Source organism: Erpetoichthys calabaricus, chromosome 9 (genome assembly GCF_900747795.2).
Source record: "Erpetoichthys calabaricus chromosome 9, fErpCal1.3, whole genome shotgun sequence".
Classification (NCBI taxonomy): domain Eukaryota; kingdom Metazoa; phylum Chordata; class Cladistia; order Polypteriformes; family Polypteridae; genus Erpetoichthys; species Erpetoichthys calabaricus.
The window spans coordinates 193,936,457-193,948,466 of record NC_041402.2 but is presented as its reverse complement, the minus strand read 5'-3'; the positions used below and the strand labels follow the sequence as shown (position 1 = coordinate 193,948,466).

The following is a 12,010-nucleotide window of genomic DNA, read 5'->3' as shown; positions in this document are numbered from 1 at the left end:
TCACTTTTACTTTAAAACTTTAGTAAAAACAATATTTGGAATTAACTTTTCTTCAAGATCGCATTGAATTTTGATTCCGTGTTTGGACTTACATCGTGACAATGCAACCTATAACTGCCTGTGAGTGAATATCATTTCTTTCTCTCTAATAAATAAAACGATTTTCTCGAATGTTTGTCTAAGCTCTTTCTTCTTCGCTTTGTCGTTGACGTGTCATCTAGAACATATAAAATTATTGTCCTGATAAAATTTATAAGAGCTGAGAGCGTAGGAAGTGTGTCCGCCAAAAGCATTCACACCACTGAATAGTTGTCAGTAGGGCGTGACTTGAAAGAATCTCATGTTAAAAGTCTCCGTCTCACTGGACTTCAAACCGCGCCAATGTTTTTGGAATCTTAATTCTCGCTGGCAACACAAATTAGACAATCTACAAGTCCATCCATCCATCCATCCATTATCCAACCTGCTATATCCTAACTACAGGGTCACGGGGGTCCGCTGGAGCCAATCCCACCCAACAGAGGGCGCAAGGCAGAAAACAAACCCCGGGCAGGGTGCCAGCCCACCGCAGGGTCAATCTACAAGTCTCCAACTTAGTTTAAATCTGAAAAATATATATGTTAAGGCCAAAACCCGAAATCAGCCAAAGCGGGAAGTGGCCGGTCAAATCGTGAAACGGCCAATATCCGATCTTTTCCTCGATTTTGGGATTTTGGCGAAATGGCACTGTGCAATAGGCCAAAGTCAGAAGAAAAAAGGCACGAGCAGCGATTTGTTGCACACTTAGTAGTGCAATTGCATCGAGCGTAGCCTTGGTGGCTCTTGTTCGGAAAAGCGGACGCCACTTGGTCGTTTCACGGTAATTAAGATTAGGTATATAAGTAGGTTTCACATTTCTGTTATCATTTTAGCCCTAAAATAGTGACTTAACATCAGGGACCTATTTTATTGACCTTAAGGTTAGTGTCAGGGCGAGGGGAAGGCCGTCTCAAGTGGCGTCCGCTTTCTGAACAAGACCCGCCTTGAGCAGTTTCTCGTGCAGAATGGAAAACTCACTTCTGAATCTGCATCTGAAAGCTTTTAAGCATCTTCGCACCTTGACAGTCTTACATCAGCGCATCGGATTAGGGCCTGGGAGTTTTCGCCAATTTGCAAAATGGCCGACCAAAGTAGCATGTATGCTGGTCATTTCTAGTAATTTGGAGTTTGGCCACACCTCGCGGCCAAAATGCGAAACGGCTGGCCAATTCTGGAACTGGCCGAACTTCAGGTTTTGGCCGTAACATATATACTGTATATATACTGCGGTGGGCTGGCGACCTGCCCGGGGTTTGTTTCCTGCCTTGCACCTTGTGTTAGCTGGGATTGGCTCCAGCAGACCCCTGTGACCCTGTGGTTGGGATTTAGCGGGTTTGATAATGGATGGATGGATGTATATATATATTGTGACAGATTAAAGGGTCCCCGTGACCCCTTGAACCCTCAGACCAGACGTCAGACACCAGATAAAAGTCAAAACGAATATTTATTATAATAATAAGTGCACAAATCACCACTACTCCAATAAATCAATACATCCATCCATCCATTTTCCAACCCGCTGAATCCGAACACAGGGTTACGGGGGTCTGCTGGAGCCAATCCCAGCCAACACAGGGCACAAGGCAGGAAACAATCCTGGGCAGGGTGCCAACCCACCGCAGGACACACACAAACACACCCACACACCAAGCACACACTAGGGCCAATTTAGAATCGCCAATCCACCTAACCTGCATGTCTTTGGACTGTGGGAGGAAACCCACGCAGACACGGGGAGAACATGCAATCTCCACGCAGGGAGGACCCAGGAAGCGAAACCGGGTCTCCTTACTGTGAGGCAGCAGCGCTACCACTGCGCCACCGTGGATGTATCGTAATGTTATTGCATAATTTATATCTGAGTGATGGGCTATGCAATAGGACAAGATTAGTTGTATTCAAAATTGGTCGAACAATTCTGACATGTAAAATTTTAACAGGCGACAAGAAAGGTAATGTAGTCCATCTAACAGGAAGCACCACAGGAGATCTTGATATGCTATTGGTATTAAAATGTTTACAGTTTCCCATTAGAATAGCTTTTGATATGACAATTAACAAATAACAGGGACAAACGTTCGAAAAAGTCAGTTTATTTATTAGAGAGAAAGAAATTAAATTCACTCACGGGCAGTTATAAGGTGTGTTGTCACAATGAAAGTCCAAACACAGAATCAAAATTCAATGCGATATTGACGAAAAGTTATTCAAAAAATTAATTCAAATTATTACGTTTTCCTATTTTTTACTACAGTTAATTACTCACTGTAATGTAAAGTAGTTAGTTCTGTTATGCATATGTAACAATTCCCATGAAAATAACAATCTGTTTAAAATGTACATCTGCTTCCTCATACGCGAGCGGCAGAAACGCAAAGTAGCTTGTGCGGAGCAAAGCCCCCTAGTATTCAAATACAAAAGTCTTCATAATTATTGTATTTTATTCAAGAACACTGTATAAGTGCCTAATATAAGGCATGCAAAATTGAAAAAAAAGTAAACTCATGGGTCATTTATTCTCACTCCTTAAAAAATACAAAATGAACTGGACATGAACTACTTCAGAACTAAAATGGTGGACTATGAACGTGAAGGGCGGCTTCCGGCTTCCTCCTACAGTCCAAAGACATGCAAGTTGGTTGGTTGGATAGATGGATGGATAGATAGATAGATACTTTATTAATCCCAAGGGGATATTCCCATACTCCAGCAGCAGCATACTGATACTAACAATATTAAATTAAAGAGTGATAACAATGCAGGTGTAACAGACAATAACTTTATATAATGTTAATGTTCACCCAAGGGGTGGAATTGAAGAGTCCCATAGTGTGGTGGAGGAATGATCTCCTCAGTGTGTCAGTGGAGCAGGACGGTGACAGCAGTCTGTCGCTGAAGCTGCTCCTCTGTCTGGAGATGATCCTGTTCAGTGGATGCAGTGGATTCTCCAGATTGACAGGAGTCTACTCAGCACCCGTCACTCTGCCACAGATGTCAAACTGTCCAGCTCCATGCCTACAATAGAGCTTGCCTTCCTCACCAGTTTGTCCAGGTGTGAGGCATCCCTCTTCTGTATGCTGCTTCCCCAGCACACCACACCTTATAGAAGAGGGCGATCGCCACGACCGTCTGATAGAACATCTGCAGCATCTTATTGCAAATGTTGAAGGACGCCAGCCTTCTAATGAAGTATAGTCGGCTCTGTCCTCTCTTGCACAGAGCATCAGTATTGGCAGTCCAGTCCAGTTTATCATCCAGCTGCACTCCCAGGTATTTATAGGTCTGCACCCTCTGCACACAGTCACCTCTGATGATCACGGGGTCCATGAGGGTCCTGGTCCTCCTAAAATCCACCACCAGCTCCTTGGTTTTGCTGGTGTTCAGTTGTAGGTGGTTTGAGTCGCACCATTTAACAAAGTCCTTGATGAGGTTCCTATACTCCTCCTCCTGCCCACTCCTGATGCAGCCCATGATAGCAGTGTCATCAGCCAACTTTTGCATGTGGCAGGACTCCGAGTTGTATTGGAAGTCTGATGTATATAGGCTGAACAGGACCGGAGAAAGTACAGTCCCCTGCGGCGCTCCTGTGCTGCTGACCACAATGTCAGACCTGCAGCTCCCGAGACGCACATACTGAGGTCTGTCTGTAAGATAGTCCACCATCCATGCCACCAAGTATGAATCTACTCCCATCTCTGTCAGCTTGTCTCTGAGGAGCAGAGGTTGGATGGTGTTGAAGGAGCTAGAGAAGTCCAGAAACATAATTCTTACAGCACCACTGCCTCTGTCCAAGTGGGAGAGGGATTGGTGTACCATGTAGATGATGGCATCCTCCGCTCCCACCTTCTCTTGGTATGCGAACTGCAGAGGGTCGAGGGCGTGGCAGACCTGTGACCTCAGGTGGTGAAGCAGCAGCCGCTCCATGTTAGTATGTGCTTGGTGTGTGTGCCCTGTGTGGGCTGGCACCCTGTCCTGGGTTTGTTCCTGCCTTGTGCCCTGTGTTGGCTGGGATTGGCTCCTGCAGACCCCCCGTGACCCTGTAGTTAGGATATAGCAGGTTGGATAATGGATGGATGGATGAACGTGAATGTATTCCTTTGACTCTGTGTGAACTGAACTTTGAGAGAGTTCTTGTGAGGTGTGAACTTGCACAACAGTGGCAGCAGCACCGACTACTGTGCCACCAAGTCACATGCATCAAGTGCACCAATTGATCCATCAGTTACACTACACATTTTAACAAACAGAACATTTATTAATCTCTTGAGGATAACTGAAAACTCCCAATCTAATGTGTCCCTTCAGATTCGCGTGACTCTTTCATTGTGGGACAAATGACAACATCTACCTGTCTGTCTGTCACAGCCTGTAAGTAGTGTGCTTGTTCTCTCCGTGTTCTCCCATCTACTAAAGGACACAAGATAATTTTTCAACGGACTGAACTTTCTTTACTCTCTTAAGCATAAATAAATAAAGTGAAACCCCCGATCTTCTATGTGCATCCAGCTTCAGATGACACTTTCATTGTAGGGCGAATAACAAATGTAGTGAGTAGTGAGAAAAGCGCTATATAAATGCAAAGAATTATTATTATTATTATTAATGTCTACCTGTCTGTCGCAGCCTGTAAGTTTTCACGTTCCTAAATCTGTCCGCGATGTGTTGAATGGCTCCCGTTCAAATATCTGAATCGTCCATTCACGTTTGAATGTGCTTTCCCAATGATTGGCTTCCCCACCCACATACGCCCCTGGACTGGATCACGAGAGCGGCCGGACAGCGGACTTTGGATCGGCGGTGTCCCGTCTGCATTGATATCGCGAGCGCACGCGCACGCGCACTCTGAGGTTCCCGCTCGCTGCTCTCCTTTGCGTTTCCAGCTAAGAAGTCCGCGCGCGGCGAGCGGATACCTGGCACTCTGGGCGCGCTCCCAATTGAAGTGGAAGAAACAGGCAAACACCCCGAAACGACTGGCAGCGCGTATACCTCACTCGCTTCCCCGTCAGCCCCCCCCTCACACTTCACTTCCTTGTGCCGGTTTCCTGTCTACAGCTGGCGGCAGCTCGAGATGCGCGCGGAGGGAGAGGCGGCGGCGCTGGCGCTCTCAGAAATGCTTCCGTGTGACACGCTGTAATTGGCGGACTCTGACGTGAAAAGAAGCTGGACCGAGATCGCTGCGTGGACGTTGTACCGAAGCTGAGCAGATCATCTTCAAGTGTTTCTCTCGCCGCACCAACCCGCACTTTTGCTGTTTTGTTTGTGTCGGACGATTGGGCCTGCGTCGTCCGAGCCGGTCCCCGGTCTCGAGTTGTGCATAGCAGCGGAGTCGGGCGGAGGCCAAATCGGGAGCACCAGCCTAGCCAACTTCAAACTTGTTACATTTTTTTTAGTTTTATTCAGTTTTAAAAACTTGGCAACGCATCTTTTTAATGACCGCGACCCTTTTATGCACTCTTTATTTTTACTCCGCGCTTGTATCAGCAGTGCCCGGCCTGCTTCCTTGGATTTCTTGTGTTTTTGTGCAGTTTAACTTGGCGGACGCCCCGTGAAGGCAGTGGCGGAGATTCGCGTTTTCCAGTATTTTTTGATTTTCGCAGCCTACCAAATGTCGCCATGTAAAACCACCGCTGGTTCCTCATCCCTGCATCCCCAAAGAGTCGCCTGTGGGAAATGGTGAGTTGCCTTCAATATTGGGCGCACTGAGGGGTAAGGGTGGCATTTGGGTGGTGGGTGGGTGAAGGAGGGTAACGTGCGTTTAAGCGGTGGAGACAAAGGTCAACTCGACTATCTTTAATGAGATTATCCGAATTACCGACAGCTTTCACACATTGTGCCCAGAAAATGCCAAGTGCGGTTCACCCTTTGTGTCTACTGGCCTGTTGCTAGGAGTCGTGGATTACATGTTTGTGTCACATATCTTGTATATGCATTTATAGCACACCTTGTAGGTAAACGACCGGCTGTCTTCTATACCTGCTTTATCCTGAGCCAGGCTGTGGGGAAGCTGGAACCAATCCCAGCAAAAAAGTGCAAGGCAGGAACAATCCCTGTACAGTGCGCCAGTCCCATTTTAGGGCCAGTTAAGCATCACCAATCCACCAAACTTGCATATGAGAAACGTGTTCTATAACATACCATTTTCTAAGACCACTTCATCCTGAGTGGGGTCATCAGGTGCAGCAAGTGTTGTGTGCGAGGCAGGAATAATCCCTGGACGGGGTGCCATTCCTTCACAGGGATGAAAACACACACACTCTGTAGGGCCAGTTTAGCTTTGCCAATTCACCCACCCTGCACGTGTGAAACGTGTTCATTACCATACAGTACCGTACCATTTTGTAAACCCACTTAATCCTAAATAGTGTTGTGAGGGGCTGGAGCCTGTCCAATCAAGCAGAGGGTGCAAGGAAAGAACAACCCTTGGATGAGGTGCCAGTCTGTTGCAGTTTAAACACAAACATCCACACTCTACAGGGTCAGTTTAGCGTCGCCAATTCACCCACCCTGCATGTATGAAACATGTTTATAAAGACTTTTTGTTAAAGTATTTTTATAGACTCTTATTTTTGACTCTGTAGCATTTTGAGATTTCTAAAATATAAAGTGTAATACAAATAAAATGTATCCATCCATCCATTTTCCAACCCGCTGAATCCGAACACAGGGTCTGCTGGAGCCAATCCCAGCCAACACAGGGCACAAGGCAGGAACCAATCCCGAGCAGGGTGCCAACCCACCACAGGACACACACACACACAAACAGCACACACTAGGGCCAATTTAGAATCACCAGTCCACCTAACATGCATGTCTTTGGACTGTGGGAGGAAACCGGAGGGCCCGGAGGAAACCCACACAGATACGGGGAGAACATGCAAACTCCACGCAGGGAGGACCCGGGAAGCGAACCCAGGTCCCCAGGTCTCCCAACTGCGAGGCAGCAGCGCTACCCACTGCGCCACCGTGCCGCCCAATAAAATCTTTTATTATTGTTATTATTATGTTTATTACCATACAGTACCATACCATTTTATAAGGCCATTTAATCCTAAATAGTGTTGTGAGGGGCTTGAACCTGTCCAATTAAGCATAGGGTGCAAGGAAGAAAGAACTCTTGGATGGGGTGCCAGTCTGTCACAAGTTGAACACACACACTCTCTCTCGCTCTCATAGGCCAGTTTAGCACAATAGAGTCCAGCTGCAGGCAAGAAGAGTCTGAAGCCTTGGACAGATTCAGTGGCCTGAGACATTCTGAGTCCCATAGGCTGACGCCCCTGTCAGGGGCATCTCTTTGGACTTCGCCCACTTTTCAGGAGCCACTCCCCTGTTTTGCAGCTGTACTGACTCCTACATTATACACCCCTCATGTCGATTTCAGTTCCTTTTAGCTCAGTGTTTCCCAACCTCGGTCCTGGGGGTCCACTCTGACTGCAGGTTTTTGTTCCAACCAGATGCCTAATCAGTGACAACACCTGATAGCACTGATCTCATTTAATTAGCTGGGATTATTTTTCTTTTATTCTACATTAAGTGGTGGCTCTGAGGCTAAGGATCTGCGCTGGTATCCTGAAGGTTGCCGGTTCAAATCCCCATCACTGCCAAAAGAGATCCTACTCTGCTGGGCCCTTGAGCAAGACCCTTAACCTGTAATTGCTCCAGGGGCGCTGTACAATGGCTGACCCTGCGCTTTGACCCCAAGGGATATGCGAAAACTAACAAATTTCTAATACGAGAAATCGTATAAGACGAAATAAAGAACAAAAAAAAAAAAATTAAGAAAAGCACAGCAGTATGATTTTTACATTTATAAGACATTTAGAAATATTTCTGCTTTTGCTATTGATTTAAATGCTTAATTGTCTTTTGTTGATTTCCTTATTTTGCCTTTCTCTGTGCAGTTTTTCCCCTTCGTTGTATTTTATTAATGACAATTAAAAATGAGCAGAGCAGACACGCTGGCAAACAACACTGAATAATCAAAGGCTGTAAGTACTTTAGCATCAGACCCGCTAATTAGTAAATAAATGATTAATTAAACAATTAGAAGACCTAGAAAAGTAGAATGAAAATCAAGATGAAAGAAAAAAATACATTATTCCCGTATAACTACTTGGTACATTTTAATATATAATATATATATATATATATATATATATATATATATATATATATATATATATATATATATTCACGGTATTCGTAGTCTGTGTCACAATCTGATTGTATGGGTGGTTACCTACCAGGTAACGCTTGTGGTTGGCCAGCAATCTGCTAACATCCACCACGGTGCCTTCAGTTTTGTGAGGAGCAGATCATAGAATGGCTGAAATAGTTTACTGTCAAATAAATGCAAAGAGTACACGACACGTGTTTCGCCCTCATTCTGGGCTCATCAGGTGTACACACTCCACTGCACTCCCTCTCGGGAATCGAACCTCGGACGTCAGCGTCAGAGGTGATGCCCCTAACGTTGCATTTATTTGACAGTAAACTATTTCAACCATTCTATGATCTGCTCCTCACAAAACTGAGGGCACCGTGGCGGATGTTAGCAGATTGCTGGCCAACCACAAGCGTTACCTGGTAGGTAACCACCCATACAATCAGATTGTGACACAGACTACGAATGCCGTGAATGTAATTACCCCGATCTACATGCTGTCAAATAAACGAACCACACGCCGTGGCGCAACGTTAGGGGCATCGCCTCTGACGCTGACGTCCGAGGTTCGACTCCCGAGAGGGAGTGCAGTGGAGTGTGTACACCTGATGAGCCCAGAATGAGGGCGAAACACGTGTCGTGTACTCTTTGCATTTATTTGACAGTAAACTATTTCAACCATAAATCTTGCCTGAAGAAGGGGCCTGAGTTGCCTCGAAAGCTTGCATATTGTAATCTTTCTAGTTAGCCAATAAAAGGTGTCATTTTGCTTGGCTTTTCTCTACAACCATATATATATATATATATAATATTTTTTGTTTTTTGGTTCTTTATTTCGCCTTATACAATTTCTTGGAGTAGGAATTAGTTAGTTTTCGCATACCCCTTGAGGTCAGCGCGCAGGGTCAGCCATTGTGCAGCACCTCTGGAGCAATTACAGGTTAAGGGTCTTGCTCAAGGGCCCAGCAGAGTAGGATCTCTTTTGGCAGTGACAGGGATTCGAACTGGCAACCTTCTGGATACCAGCACAGATCCTTAGCCTCAGAGCCACCACTCTGCCCCATATCTTAATACGTAATTCGCCAGCCTCCTCACTCACTCACGTCCGTCCGAAGCCGAATGCGCAGTCGCCTTCTGTGCAGCTGCCTGAAAAACCTTATGAGACCGACATCGCAGCAGGCGGCGGATTTACGGCCGTGAAAATTCGAAGAGAAAGGCGACTTCGATTAAAGCTCTACAGGCCTGAAAGGCGATTTCGACTACAGCTCGAGGCCTAATTACGCATTCTGATTCAATTACGCATTCATTCAATACACCTATATCATGTTTGTGGTGCTTATACTATTCCACTCGTGCCCGTTTCATCTTACGTTGTCAAAATGGGCTCTTTGTCTAGTATATATATAGATAGATAGATACTTTATTAATCCCAACGGGAAATTCACATACTCCAGCAGCACCTTACTGATACAAAAAACAATATTAAATTAAAGATTGATAATAATGCAGGTAAAAACAGACAATAACTTTATATAATGTAAACGTTTACCCCCCCCACCCCCCCCCCGGGTGGAATTGAAGAGTCGCATAGTTTGGGGGAGGAACGATCTTCTCAGTCTGTCAGTGGAGCAGGACGGTGACAGCAGTCTGTCGCTGAAGCTGCTCTTCTGTCTGGAGATGACATTGTTTAGTGGATGCAGTGGATTCTCCATAATTGATAGGAGCCTGCTCAGCGCCCGTCGCTCTGCCACAGATGTCAAACTGTCTAGCTCCATGCCAACAATAGAGCCTGCCTTCCTCACCAGTTTGTCCAGGCGTGAGGCGTCTTTCTTCTTAATGCTGCCTCCCCAGCACACCACCGCGTAGAAGAGGGCGCTCGCCACAACCGTCTGATAGAACATCTGCAGCATCTTATTGCAGATGTTGAAGGACGCCAGCCTTGTAAGGAAGTATAACTAAACAACACTGAATTATAATATATAATTTATATATTTATAAATAAAGTATATATATATAATGGCAGATAGGGGGCGCTGTCGCTACCTTGAACCAAATATCAAACGCCAGACACTAGGTAAAAGTCCAATAATTATTTTTATTAGGACAAATACGTGCACCAAGCACCCTCCACTCCACTATACTCATAAACAATAACAATATTCACTAAACAATAATCAATCAATCCTCCACTCTCCCAGACGTGTTGCCACCCTTCCACCCAGCTCAGCTCAATCTTCTGGGGTTTCCCATAGTCCTTTTGTAGTCCTTGACCCGGAAGTGTTTCTCTTTCTGTCCTTGTGACTGTTAACACTTCCGGGTCAGATAAAAACTCCTTTTTCTTCAACCTGGAAGCACGTCATTTCTTCTGTCCATGTGACTAGGATGCACTTCCGGGTTGTAGGGAAAACAATCGTCATTCCTCCCTGCAGCGCCTTCTAGCGGCCCGTTTGGTATCCAGCAGGGCTGTGGATAAAAACTCCATTGTCCATAATTCCCAGCTGGCATTCGGGGCACCTCCATGCTGCAGGGAGGGCTCCATCTGGCGGCCTGGGGGTATTGGCCGGGATGACTGGCTGGCCATGTATCACAAAATATATATATATTCACGGCATTCGTAGTCTGTGTCACAATCTGATTATTTGGGTGGTTACCTACCAGGTAACGCTTGTGGTTGGCCATCAAGTCTGCTAACATCCACAGTCAAATAAGCGAACCACACGCCGTGGCGCAACGTTAGGGGCATCGCCTCTGGCGCTGACGTCCGAGGTTTGATTCCCGAGAGGGAGTGCATTAGAGTGTGTACGCCTGATGAGCCCAGAATTAGGGTGAAACACGTGTCACGTACTCTTTGCATTATTTGACAGTAAACTATTTCAACCATATATAATATTTTTTTTTACCAAACATATTTTTCTAATTTCTATATTGTTCCCAAAACACAGAACTTGGGAAATAACGCATCACTTAATTAGCCCAGGAGTCCAATTAAAAACAGAAGCTGGCTGGAACAAAAACCTGCAGCCACAGTGTGCCCCCAGGACCAGGGTTGGGAAACACTGCTATAGCTCCTGCTCTCAAATCGGTGGACTCGGTAGTTTTGAGGCCTTTGTATTCAGCATTTTTTATTTAACTTTTAAACTGTCGAGGTCTCCCAATTCTCCTTCCTGAAGCAAAACAGAATTGACATGTCTTTTGTTATTGGTTTTATATGTATATACACATATATATTTATATACTAGGGGGCTTTGCTCACTTCGCTTGCCAACCCCCTGGCCAGCGCTACGCACTAGCCTCTTTGCGGTTCTGTCGCTGGCATATGGGGATGTGGATGTACAATTTAAACAGACTTTAATTTTCATGTGAAGTGTTACATTTGCATCCACTCGACGTATAACTACCTGTGATTGAATTTCGTTTCTTTCTCTCTATTAAATAAAACAACTTTTTCGAGTGTTTGGCTCTGAGATTTGTTAATTGTCTCTGCAAAAGCTATTCTAACAGGAAACTGTAAACATTTTAATACGAATGGCATATCAAGATCTCCTTTATTGTCTAGTGTTATCCACGGAAGATGTGACAGACTTCAGTTCAGTTCTTATAAATTTTAAAGTTTTCCTCACTTTAAGTTCCCAATTAAAGAAGATGTATTATGTCCAAATCTTATTGAAGAATTTCATCCCGAAGGGTTATCAACAGAAGAAATGAGTACACAGGCAATCCTAGCACAGAGAAATGATGAAGTCAAAGAAATTAACACCAAAAATGACG

At 45.2% G+C, this 12,010-nt stretch overlaps 1 protein-coding gene across 1 annotated transcript in view; it reads left to right on the top strand.

The window, feature by feature from the left end:
• Positions 1 to 4,898: 4,898 nt before the first annotated feature.
• The window catches only part of fbxw2 (F-box and WD repeat domain containing 2), a 54,636-nt gene continuing 47,524 nt past the window's right edge, over positions 4,899 to 12,010 (top strand). Inside the window, exon 1 of the mRNA XM_028808707.2 lies at positions 4,899 to 5,754. The gene's annotated coding sequence lies outside the window, so the exon portion shown is untranslated. The remainder of the gene's footprint in view (positions 5,755 to 12,010) is intronic.